Raw genomic sequence first — 14,167 nt, 5'->3', positions numbered from 1 at the left:
TCTTCCTGTTATTCTCATTATAGGTCTCATGATTAACAGGCTTCAGTTTCCTATAAACCACCTCACCCAGTTTTCAGTGGACCACCTACACCTGGCCCCCACCTACACCTGATCTGACCAGTTATCTGACTGACCTTTACAAGAGACATAAATATCCCGCTCCCCCTACTCTACCCCACTAATGGCATTTTGGTCTCAGCCCTTCTTCTAGCAGATGTAATAATAAATTCACAATTCTTTACCCCTTTCGGCCTCATGCATTCCTCCTTCAGCGACCCTAACAATAATGAAAGGAAAATGGAAAGGAAAAATAAATTAGAAGAGATGTGAGGAGGAAAGCAATTAGTAACTTACTGAGCTATTACTCATCTTAATATATAAAATCCCAGGGTCCATAACATCCAAAACAACCCAAGGCTCAACCAACCAGAAGTCAGTGCTGGGTCGGCGACCCAGCACTGACTGCCAAGGGGGCTGTGGATAAGGCCTGCAGAGAGGCCAAGGGAGAGAGAGGCAGGATCTGATCCATAGACTTCATGGCAGCTGTTGACCAGTACTTGCCTCTCTCTTTTGCTCCGGGCCTGGCCAGCAGCCGCACCTCTCTTTCTCTCCGGCCTCCGCTGGGGCTGCTGATCAGCCCTCCCTCTCTGATCAGGCCCTGTTGATAGGTCCAGAGATGCTGACTGGCATAGAAACCAACCAATCAGAACCAAATCTGGGTGAAGTGCCAGGAGCCAATGTCTGCCTAGGAGGCGGAACTTTTGACACTGACTGGCATAGAAACTGACCAATCAGAACCAAATCTGGGTGAAATGCCAGGAGCCAATGTCTGCGTAGGAGGTGGAGCTTTTGACGCTGACTGGCATAGAAACCGACCAATCAGAACCAAATCTGGGTGAAGTGTGAGGAACCAATGGCTGCCTAGGAGGAGGAGCTTTTGATGCTGACTGGCATAGAAACTGACCAATCAGAACCTAATCTGGATGAACTGTGAAGGCAGAACCTAAGGTGAGGGCTGAGGAGGGGTTTTAAGATCAACAGCTGTTTGGTGTAAGGTATAAGAAAGCAGTTCAATTTTTTAATGACCGGTTTGGCAGTATAGTTCATATGGCTGACTATCAGTCCAGATATAGGGATTATGTATTTTTGTCTGCCAAAAGCATCTCCTCCTGATGAAAAAGGCTCTCCCGACCCCATTTAAGCAATCTTATCCTATATAATCTATCTATACTACTAAAAGGGTAATATGATAATTAGACTGGGTCAACTGGCCATCTTCCGGATGTCCAACTTCCTTCCGGACAAAGCCATAGTGGTGGGAGCTGAGGCAGAGGCGTTTAGGGGCAATCAGGCTGGCAGGGGAGGCTAGTTGGGGGCGAGATCAGGCCTTTTGGGGAGGGCCATTGGAGGCGAGATCAGGCCGGCAGGCGAGGGCAGTTGTGGCTGAGATCAGGCCTGCAGGGGAGGGCATTTGGGGGGCAATCAGGCAGGCAGAGGCAGTTAGAGGCAATCAAGCCAGCAGGGTAGAACAGTTGGGGGCGAGATCAGGCAGGCAGGGGAGGGCAGTTGGGGGCAACCAGGCCAGCAGGGGAGAGCTGTTGGGGTGAGATCAGGCGAGCAGGGGAGGGCAGTTGGGGGCGATATCAGCCCAGCAAGGGAGGGCAGTTAGGGGTTTTCAGGAAGGCAGAGGCAGTTGGGGGTGAGATCAGGCTGACAGAGGACAGCAGTTGGGGGCAAGATCAGGTCAGCAGGGGAGGGCAGTTAGGGGTGATCAAGCAGGCAGGCAGAGGCAGTTAGGGGTGATCAGGCAGGCAGGTGAGCAGTTAGGAGCCAGCGGTCCCAGATTGCGAGAGGGATGTCCGACTGCCAGTTTAGGCCCAATTCCACAGGGATCAGGCCTAAACCGGAAGTTGGACATCCCCCGAGGGGTCCTGGATTGCAGAGGGTGCATGCTGGGCTGAGGGAAACCCCCCCCCCCCAATGCACAAATTTCGTGCACTGGACCTCTAGTCTATATATATACTATATATATGAAAACCTAAGCAACCATTATGATGGAACGACCAGAATGACTGGTTGCTATGACACGCACTGACCACCAGGAGGAAGATGCTCAATGCAGGAGCTGCCCCCTGGTGGTCAGTGCGCTCCCATAGCGGGAGAGCCCGCTCAGCCAAAAGCCCTAAGCCAGGCTCATGGCTGGCGAGCACATCGGCGGTGGCGGGAGCCTCTTCCATCTCTGCAGCAGCACTAAGGACCTAAGGAGCGAGCGGTGAGCAGTAAGGAGCAAGTGGTAAGGAGCGAGCAGTAAGGAGCGAGTGGCGAGTGGTTAGGAGAGAGCAGCAAGCGGTTAGGAGCACCAAGCGCTGAGCTCCAAGCCCTGCTCAGGCTCCTCCCCAACTGCCTGCCGCTTCCCACACTTCTACATCCCCTGAGGGGTCCTGGATTGTGAGAGGATACAGTTCAGGCTGAAGCACCCCAACCGGTGCATGAATCCGTGCACTGGGCCTCTAGTAATAGGATAAAGTTTATAACAGCTAACAGTTGACACTGTAATACTTCTGAGGAAGAAAGCTCTTTTATCTGGAATGATGATATTCAAAGTCCTTAGAGTAAAAATTAAGTTCTTTAGGGCCTACATATCAACCAGTGAAAGCTTGTGGAGGGAGTGGGGAAAAGCCTTTATGATAAAGAGATAGACTCTGGAAAATTCTCTAAAGCAAAATAAGAAGAAAGGAACAAGGAATAAAAATAGAGAGAAAATGAGGCAAATGGGTCCATGACAATGCACTCATCCCTATTACTTTCTTATAAGTACCGTGCACTAACCGATTGCGCCACTGGAGCTCCCATCCCTATTACTTTCAAGTTTTCAATCACTTCTAGGAAATTCATTAAAAGCTTGGCACAAGTGGATATTTTCGTTATTGCAATGCAGTGAATTAATTGAGTTTAGAATCTCAGTTTACATGGGGTAAAAAATGAGACAAAACTCATGGACATAAAAGACACAGGATGAAGCACCAGGCAGATCTGAGTTTACATTCACAGTCACATGTTACAGTAAAAGTACTTAGCCTTGCCATAAAGCAATGTGGCGCTGAAGCGTGACCTCCGCCTCTGCCAGGGAATTTGGTACAGATGATCATTTCAGATGGACAATGATCCTATCCAAAACATCAAACCAAAATTACAAAATCAAGTGCTCAAGATTATATAAGATGTTGTTTTATTGCTAATTCAGAGTTGAGGCTAAATCAGCTTAAAGTTCTAATAGAAACTCAAGAAATTCAGCTTTCACCTTGGGCAACCTCTTCATATAACCATTAAGTGTAGGGGTGTATGAAGTCTCTAAACAGTTTTAATACTTGAAGCCAGCACAGCCTTGAAAATAGGCACTGGCCCATATTGCTTCAATCTAAGGAAATCTTTATAACCTAAGGGACACTTTGGCAGTAGGCCAACAATTAACATCAGTGTACTCTTCCCCAACTCCTAGGGATTCTGTGTTCATTGGGGTATACTTGTGTTCTCATAGCTGAGTGAAGTGAGGAGAAGAAAAGAAGACAGAATATCTAGTAATTTGAAGTAGCAATATTTATATCTGCCAATATCAAGTTCTAGAAATATAAAATTTCTTACTGCTAGGCCACTATACCTTTCATAGTCATTTTGATGCTATATGGGCTAGTTTATTTCCTTTCTATGCTTCAGAACAAGTTTTATAACATAATTATATGTGTTGTTATATGAAAAATGAGTGAAACCACTCATTTTGACAGGCTAATGAGGTACAAGAGTGCAAAATGCTAGCATTATGTGATTTTACAGAAAATTCTACTATTATGCTTACTTTGTAATAAACCAAATTGTGGACCTCAAAAATATGCTGCTGTCTTATAATAAAGCCATTCACAGCAATAGATAAGAGACTTCTTATTTTCCATCAGTGATAGCCACCTCTGCTATAAGAAAAAATGACCTGGGTTGTTTTTGAAGCAGAAATATGAGTAAACACATAAGAAATACTCCAAAAACTTATTTTAGTTATCAAAATAAACTAGCAAAGCCTCAAAGTCACTTGAAAATATCAATCTTGTGGAGGTTATCACAATCTTAGATACTGTCTCCTCTATCATCAGCATTTATAAAACATTTTTTCATTTGATTACTTTTCCCAGCCATTGGCATTGTTCCTAGTTAGTATTTTCTCACTTTAAGATACCCTATGCCAGCCCTGGCCAATGTTGCTCAGTGGATAGAACGCCAGCCTGCATACACAAGAGTCCATGTTTCTCTCTCTCTTTCTCTCTGTATCTATCTCCCCCCCACTCCCGGCCCCCACTCCTCCACTCTCTCTAAAAATCAATGAAAAAAATATCCTTGGGTGAGGATTAAAGAAAAGATACTGTATGCCACATTTATACTTAAGTTAACAACTGTTCAGATACTTTACATTATATTTTTCAAATTTATATTTTCTTTCCAAGTACCAACTTTCTGTACAAGGTAGATGCCATTATCCTTGACCAAGAGATAATCTTTAACTCAATCATGTTTATAAGCATGATTATATGGTCTATATTTAGCACCAAAGGAAAACACTGGTGACATTCTCTACGCTTCTTTCTTCCTGTGACACTTTCCCTCTGACATGAACTGTCAATATGGTGACATGAACTGTCAATATGTAAAACATCAGTCTTACATGTGTTCCAAATCAAGAGCCATGGAACAGTTTGGCCACTGTGAAAAGGACAGTAAGTGGCTTTCTAATTACAGTGACATCAAATGTAGAAGAGAAGAAACACTGAATGTTACCTCTGGTGCATATGCTTGCTAGCCCCAAACCATTTCCACTTGTGTCCCAGCTAGCCTTACAAAAACCTGTTTCCCTGAATACTTCCATTTTGCAGAGGCCATAAACCATGAACCATACACAACCCCCATAGGGGGTTGGCAATGCTGGCAATAGCCAGGCCAGGCCTTTGGGTGTAATCTCACTTCCCCCATTCCAACCCACTGGGGCTACAAAGCCCACAAAAAGTCTGGAAGCCTGGTCCATATTTGGGAGACAAAGAAACTAAGGGGATAAAAGGCAAAGCCCCCTGCATTTGGTGCTCAGACTTTGGAGACTGACTCCCCTGAGTCACCGCACTAGTACATCTGCAAATAAAGGCGTTCTTTCTGAATCCTCTGAGTGCCCAGCTGTTTGTTCTCCTTTGCCGCCTGGCAGCTAATCTGCAACACTACTTTGCATGATATGGAATAAGCTCCCTCACTGCTTTCAGACGTAACTGCCCAACTCAAGCTGCCACATTACTTCACTTATTCAATCTGCATGTAACAGAGCAAGGAGAGAATGCTCTAAAGACCAAAAATGCTATTTATACAAGAGTGCCTCTCACTCTCTTTCAGAATCTATTTATTCTTAGTTTGAATAGAATTGAAAGAAACAGTATTGTGTAATTACTAAGCGAACAGACTCCAGAGCTACACTGAGTTGAATCCTGCCTCTGTTGTTTAACTAGTCCTGTGTCCTTGGGCAAGTTACTTAAACTCAATGCTCTGTTGGATCCATCTGAGAGGAAGAAAATAATAATATTTTTACAGAGTTGTTATAGGATGAAATTAATTTAAATATGTAAAACACCTAGAACTGTGCCAGGCACATGGTGTTATATTTTATTTCTAAGTTCATAAAATATTATAAACAGCAAGAAAGATGATCAGGCCCAGCCGGCATGACTCAGTGGTTGAGTGTTTACCTATGAACCTAGAGGTCATGGTTCAATTCCTGGTCAGAGCACATGCCCTGGTTTCAAGCTCAATCCCCAGTGTGGGGTGTGCAGGAGGCAGCCGATAAATGGTTCTCTCTCATCATCGATGTTTCTATCTCTCTCCCTTCATTTCTGAAATCAATACAGATATATATTTTTTAAAAAAACAACAAAGAAGATCAGGGCTTCTGTAGGCATTTGCACTAATGCTAGCAAGCATTATCAACTAAAAGTCTAAAATAGTAAGGGGAAGGACTAGGATTACTACCTAAAAATAGACATAAGATCTGGGGGCATTGAGTATGGGAATAAAAGTGTGGTAAATACCCAAGTCTATCACTATATTACATCACAATGGAGTAGTGAAAGTTTATAAAGAGGAACTTGAGCCTTCATGTCCAAGGACTTCTATCTCAGCTCAATAAAATTGTGAATGTTTATTAAGAAGACCCCAAACATCCAAGGAATAATTAAAATATGCTCAATAATTTCATTAAAAATGCAACACATTTTGAAATATTTTGTTCAAAAGAACCAAATAAAAATTTTAGTGCCTTAATAAATATATACTTAGCTAACCAAAACACTTATTTATTCAGAAAGATTTAATCTCTTCAGGGGTCCTCAAACTTTTTAAACAAGGGGCCAGTTCACTGTCCCTCAGACCGTTGGAGGGCCGGACTATAGTTTAAAAAAAAACTATGAAAAAATTCCTATGCACACTGCACATATCTTATTTTGAAGTAAAAAAACAAAACGGCAAAAACACCCGCATGTGGCCCGCAGGCCGTAGTTTGAGGATACCTGCTCTAAGTGGTCTTGTTATGAGAAGATACTGAGAGTAAAAACAAAATACAACATAACAAATTATTTCATGAGGAGGTGTGGCAAAGACTGCTAATTGTTCCCCATCTTTTATTCTCCAAGTCTTTGTTTTAGAAATAGAAATGTCCTAGTAAATGGGGATAGGACAACCCACTTGTCCAGAGACTTTATGTCCTAGTCTCCCTTGCAGCTCAGCGTGGCCAGGTGACTAAATGCCCATCACTTGAATATGAATGAAATCTGTTGCGTTACTTATGTGGTACTTCCTTACAAGAAAATTGCCTGACTCCTGCTTCCTCTTCTTCTCTCCACAGGCTGTACTGAGAACATACAGCAGTTAAGCTAGCCTCTACCATGAAGATGAAGTGGCAACCAAAGAAATGGTTGAACAGAAGGACAGAGGAAACCTGGTCCCCAGGTCAACCTATGCAAAGTTCCCTACCTTCCGCAGACACCATGCCTCCCTATTCACTTCTGTCTCATTTGAGCCAGAGTAATTTGGGGTCTTTTTGTAGCAGACTCATATCTTAATAAATTTATAGAAAGATAATAGAAATTAACTTCAAGTCTATATTGAGTGCAAATATTTTGCAATTTACAATGTCAGACTCTATAAAGATGCTGAATTAATTAGATGCAAGTTATGTCTTCTGAGACTTTATAATCCAGAGAAGAGAAATTAAGTACCCAGACAATTACATTCCCATGTAGTCTACATTGCTTTTATGTGAGAATTATAAACGAGGTGTTATGGGACAATAGGAGATAATTCTATCAACTTGCACAAATAAATCTTGAATCAGAAAAATCTTCATGAAGATGGCCTTTGAGAAAAATCTACAATTGAAAGGATTTCAAAAGCAGAGATAAACAATGACAGGAAAGGAAAACCAATGTGAATAGAAGCACTTCAGCAGAAAAGTACACATGTGCTCATGTGTCCCTTTAGAATATAGAGTTGAAGGACCTTGGAATGTGTGCTGGAAGAGTAAGTGTAGATCACATTGTGAAGAGCACTGAATTGTAATTATAAAATGTGAATTGAGCTCTTTCTATATGCAAACATTGTGCTAAATGTTTTATGTGCACTTTCTCAACTAATCTTTTATATTTCCCCTTGAGGGTAAGGAATCTATACTTAATTCAGCAGGAAACAGAAATCCTGAAGAACTATGAGAAAGTGAATAACACCCTTTAACTGGGCCTCAGGATGGCTAATCACCATGTAGGAGTGTACAGTACAGGATGCAAAGGGAGCAGCGAGAATACTTTTGGAATAGACGAGGCAAGAGATAGAAACTTGAACTAGTGTGGCAGCATGAAACAGGACTCAAGACATTATGACGAATTTGGCAAGCAATTACTTGATTGTTTGAAGAGTCCTATAAAAACAGGAAGTGGCAGGATAATCCTAATGTTTAGAACCTGAGCCCTGAAATTAACAAAATAGGGAGTGATGTGTTTTTAACAAAAAATAGAAGGTAACAAGGTGCATTGGGCTTATTGAGATGTTGATGGAATAATACCTGTAGGTGTTTTTTGGCATCTGGAAGGGTTCAGGAATCTGGAGAAGGTGCTGTGGCTAATAGAGACTAGAAATAAAATATAAATTGTAATCCATGGGGAAGTCAGAGGAGGGCTTAGCTTCAGTAACCAAGTTCTCTGAGTCTCTGGACCCCTCGCTCTTTATTAACACAAATTGCCCTAAAGCAAAATAGATATATATGTGTATCAAAGGCTAAGGTTTAGTATACACAGGCATTGTCAGTTTTGAGGGAACTACCTTAGGCTGTTCAGGTGTTTGGCCAGCAGGAGGCAATAACATGTAGATTAAAATGCCCTCAGCTGTCTGGTAACAGGCAATAAGATATGCAGATCTTTAGGTTTGGGGAAATGCCTTTGGCCATTCCAACAGGCAATAATATGTATCTTCAGCCCAGCTGAAGCCTCAAGGTTCCATCAACCTTTTGATGAAACTTCTTGCATTTATGACATGCTGGAATTAGCCTCCGGCAATGGAGTCCATGCAGAGAACCTTTGCTTTCTCAGTACCTTGACTTACTATATGATTTCTCAAAATTGGCTTAATATTTCTAAACCTGTTTTGTTCTCTGAATAATAATATCCAACTCATAGACTTTATTTGAGGGTTAAAGAAGATATTGTTTTTTAAAGGGCAGAAAAATCACCTAGCACTGTATAGTACATAGTAGGTAGTCACTATATAGGTATCTATAGATATAGCTATAAACATATAAATTGAATATGTGAGAGTTTGTAAAATCATCAAAGAAAATAAAAGGTTTTGAGGCAAGAACCTTGGGAAATACCTTCATTTTAATACACAGTATGAGTAACAAGGGCCAGTAAAAACAGGGGAAAATAGTAGTGAGGTGAGAAGAAATAAAAGATGGGTAAAAAAAATCCAGGTAGAGATCAGCCTTTGTCAGGAAAAGGGATACACCCTCCTCATGGAGGTAAAGGAGAGAGAGGAGTTGAATGAAGGAAGATGTAGAAGACAATACTGTGTCATGAGAGAGTTCATGAAGCTGGCTTTTTAGTAAAGTTGTATAAGTCATCTAGTGAGGGGAATTAAAACAGGTAAAATTAAAGACCTGAAGAAATGTTTACAGTTTATTTTTTTCTTTTACATGTAAAGGGCATTTATCCAGCAAAGAACATTATTTCTTAATGTTTCCACTTTAATAATATTTTATCAGGTCCATATTTCTCTTCAAATCATTCATTTTTCTAATATTGGAAGAAATTTTGTAGAGAAAATACTCTCAAATAACTGAAATGAGTCACTCCTGGTGATTTCTCCTCTTTAATCTCAACTCTAAGTATAAAAGAAATAAATGGCCATAGTGCTGGATGGGGTACCAAATTGCACAGTACCATTCTGAAACCTTCACCTTCCTACAGAATGAGTATAATGCAATTTTATAGGTCTCTTTTCCACTGTAGTGGATTGAGTGATGTCTCCTAAAAATTCATATCTACCCAGAACTTCAGAATGTGACTTTGTTTAGATCTCTGCAGATATACTAAGTTAAAGTGGTTGGACCCTAATCCAATATGACTGGTTTCCTTATAAAAAGAGAGAAATGTGGAAGAAAGACATGTGAAGACAGAGGCAGATAATAAAGTTATGCTACCACAAGCCAAGGAATGCTTGGGGCTCTCAGTGTTAGAGAGTGGGAATTTTTGAGCATGCTTCCAGAGAGACCGTGGACTGTGCCCCAGATAGAGATGTCAGTGCTGACACCAGGCCAGGCCTTGAGATATGGTCTCATGGTCCCTTCCCAGCACGTAGGCCTTATTTCATAGAACACTGTCAGCTTTCTGAAGAACAGGATGACCCTGTGAATAACATGGTCATCATTGGCATGATCCTGACGTTGCTTGGGAAAAACTGTTTTGTCTTGGGTTACTTGTTCTGCAAAAACCGGATGTGGTTAATGTGCTTAAAAGCGGTCCTACACAAAGGGTCGCTGCTGCTCTCTGGTCTCCCTGCGTGGAGAATGGCAGAGCAGTCGCAGGGTCGCCTGGCCACCCGGCTAATAAAAGCTCCCTAAATTTTAATTTGGTCTGGGCTCCAGTGGTCATTCACTCGCCTTCGCTCCACAACATCAGAAGTTGGAAGACTCAAGAAAGAGTCTTACAGGTTTCTGAGGGAGGAGAGCTCCGGCAACATCTTGATTTTGGACTTCTGGACTCCAGAACTTAGGGAATAAGTTTCTGTTATTTAAGCCACCTAGTTTTCGGTCTTGTTATGGCAACCCTAAAAAACTTATATGCCTTGGGGGGTGGGAGGGCAGGGTTTAAGTCTTGTGACTAATGGGTGCTTCCTATATGTCTTATAATGATTACCCACAAATCAAAAGAACCATTTTCTACTAGAACTCAGCTCTGTTGAGCTTCTATCCCTCTTCAGAAACATCAGGAATATATTTCTTAAACTATCATTGTAAATAGAGTAATGATTTATTCTGAAAGCCCTGAAAAATAATGAGGAGTGGACATAAGAAAAAAGCATTTTAAAACCCATTGTATTAAAAATTACACAAGCACCATTAGTCCCAAGGTTCTAAGGTAGAGGTCAATCAAATGAGAATGAGAACTAATCATTCAGAATAAACATAGGGAAAAAAATAGCCTAAGGCCCTAATACAAGTCACTTTGAAAGAAAAGATACCCAATTAGAACCCTGAGCCTGGAGCAACTACAGTGCTGAAAGCAAACAAAGTGTTAGGGCTCCACCTGAAACTCCTTGATAGCACATCAGGAGAAATGCACATGCACAAACTGCCAGAGGGAACAGAAAGGACAAAGGCCCAGTCTGTTTGAAGACTGTGTTGCTTAATCTCACCACAGAACTGGATAAAAAAACCAACCTGGCTCTCTATGCTTTGAGCCTATAAGATATCACAGGAGAAACTAAATCAAAACTTAGAGATCAAGGTCTTGGCTTGAGATACAATTACTCTGGTGAAAAGATGCTACACAGAGCCATAGAACAGCAAAAGAAAAACTTTAGACCTAACCTTTTTCTTGAAACAATAAAATCAGTAGGAGATAAAGGGAGAAAACAATTCCTTTTTTCACTTGGTGAACTCCTGGGAAATATGCTGTGTTTATATGTGCAAAATAAAAATTAAGTATAATGGAGTAGAAAGGGCCACAATAAGAAGTTATAACAATACTAAAGGCTCGGTGCATGAATTCATGCACCAGTGGGGTCCCTTGGCCTAGTCTGCGAGATTAGCCAAAACCAGCTCTCCAACATCCCCTGAGGGGTCCTGGATTGCAAGATGGTGCAGGCCAGGCCAAGGGACCCCACCAGTGCATTATCGGGGCCAGGGAGAGATGTGGGAGGTTGGTCATCTGGGGAGGGACCACAGGAGGCTCCATGGCATATTCGGCTTGTCTCATGCAGTCCCAATTGGCTGGACCCCAGCAGCAAGCTAACCTACTAGTCTGCGCCCTAGTGGTTAGTGCACATCCTAGTGAGCGGTTGAGCGGCCTTAGCATATTATTAGCATATTACGCTTTGATTGGTTGAACAGATGACCAGACAACCGGACACTTAGCATATTAGGCTTCTATTATATAGGATTAGAGGCCTGATGCACGAAATTCAAGCACTGGAGGGGTGTCCCTCAGCCCAGCCTGCACCCACTCCAATCTGGGACCCTTTGGGGGATGTCCGACTGCCAGTTTAGACCTGGTCTCAGATCTGGCCTAAACTGGAAGTCAGACATCCCTCTCACAATCCAGGACTGCTGGCTCCCAACCGCTCGCCTGCCTGCCTGATTGCCCCTAACTGCTTCTGCCTGCCAGTCTGATCACCCCCTAACCACTCCCCTGCCAGCCTGATTGATGCCTAACTGCTCACCTGCCAACCCAATTGCCCCCAACTGCCCTCTCCTGCTGGCTTGGTCACCCACAACTGCCCTTCCCTGCTGGCCATCTTGTGGTGGCCATCTTTTGACCACATGGGGGTGGCCATCTTGTGTGAGGGTATGACAGTCACTTTGCATATTACCTCTTTATTATATAGGATACAGGATTATTTGTAAAGAACATCAACATTTGATTTGAAAATGGACTGGAATCATTGTAGACTTCTAAAGATTTGAGTAGCAAGATCAAAATGACACTTCAGAAAGTTACTTCTTACTGCTCTCTGTGGGTGGGATAGTTTAGAGAACAGAGATGATGAAAAGAATTTGAACATGAGGCAATTGGGCACCCAGACTGGGTTATATATGTTAAAAACCCCAGAATTCAAACTGGAGTAGATGAGATAGACCTATACTTTGATCTGCATTCCTTCCACAAACTCTTTAACCAAAACCTCCAATATTTTATTCCCCTACCCTTAAGTAGATATTTCATCAATCATTTGCCTACAATCCATTGATCCCAATATCCTTTTCATTGTCTCTCATCTCCATCAGGTCCTCACTTCCATCCCTATACAAATTAAATAACATAGTTCATAATTATAACTATTCCTTTCCACGTAACTCCCAACTTACTACTCTGCTCTCCTTCCTTTAAACTCGCCTGGCTAAATCCCAGTGGTAATGAAGCACAACTCCCCACCTTTGTATCTGGACAACTGAATGGCGCTAAAGAAAAACACACAACCATGCTTTTACCCTTCTTTCTTTTACTACATAATCTCTAACCTCAAGAGGACCCTTGCCCAGCAATCATTCTGTCTTCATCGTCCATTCAGTCTCCCACTTAGATAATTATTCTATGTCCTCAAATTTCCAACACCATCACAACCCTCTGTTGATGATATTGTTTCCTATTTCTCTGAAAAGACAGATGAGAACATATGAGAAAATTTTCAAACTCCCATCACCATATCTGTTTTGAATCAGCCTTTTTTCTTCATGCTGGAAATGAGCAACCCATGCTCTTCTCAAAGTCCTACCCTTCCTCCTGTGTCTGGATTTGACCTCTTTTTACCAGTCAAAGATGTCACTATAATATTTATCCTTCCTCTTTTCCATTATCATTTTTCCTCTCACTTAGATTAGTGCCATTAGCATATAAACATATTATAATATCTTTTAAAAAAATACAGCCCCTGCCTTGTTTCTAAATTCTCCTTTAGTTATTGCCTCATTTCTTTATTCCAGAATGTTCAGAAACTTAATTTTATGTCCTAAACTTCATTCTCTCTTTTACCCATTTCACACAGGCTTTTGCCTATACCACTACTCGGTAGAAACTGTGTCAGGTCACCAATTGCCACAACATTATTATATGCAATGATAAATTCTTAATCTTTAGCTCACTTATCGTTAGCTTTTAACAACCGATCATTCCCCTTTTGAAACATTTTCTTCATAAGATTTCCAGGATGCCAGTTCCCCTTGGTTCTCCTCTTACTTCCCTGATGGTCTCATTTACTTTTCTTTTCATCTACCCTAGCCTGTAAACATTGTAGAGACACAGGGCTCAGACCTCAGACTTCTTCTCACTTCTACCTACACTCTTTTAAAGGTAATAAAACCTAGTGTTGTGGATTTAAAAATCATCTATACATGCATAATTTCCAAATACATCTGCTTTTCCCAGACCTTTCCTCTGAACTCTAAGCACATATATCCTACTTTCATTATGATATGTCTATAATTGGGTTAACAATATGTGAGTATGAAATGTTTACACTTTGATTAGATGTATAACTGTCATTCTAAGATTAATATGACCAAAGCAATCATTCTTCAAGAGAATATAACAATTGTCTTTTCAATAAATGGCACTGAGAAAATTGAATATTCACATGCAAAAGAATAGAATTGGACTCCTGTTTCACACCACTCACAAAAATTAACTCAAAATAAATCAAAGACTTAAATGTAATACCTGAAACCAAAAATCACCCAGAATAAAACACAAGAGAAAAGCTCCCTGACACTGGTCTTGGTAATGATTTTTTGGATATGACATCAAAAACATAAACAACAAAAGCAAAAACTATGTGGAACTACATCAACAATCAGAATTGTACTACATGTTATCTATCTTTATGAAAT

This window comes from Cnephaeus nilssonii (assembly GCF_951640355.1).
Source record: "Cnephaeus nilssonii genome assembly, chromosome: 5".
Lineage (NCBI taxonomy): Eukaryota > Metazoa > Chordata > Mammalia > Chiroptera > Vespertilionidae > Cnephaeus > Cnephaeus nilssonii.
This window is presented reverse-complemented; position numbering follows the sequence as displayed.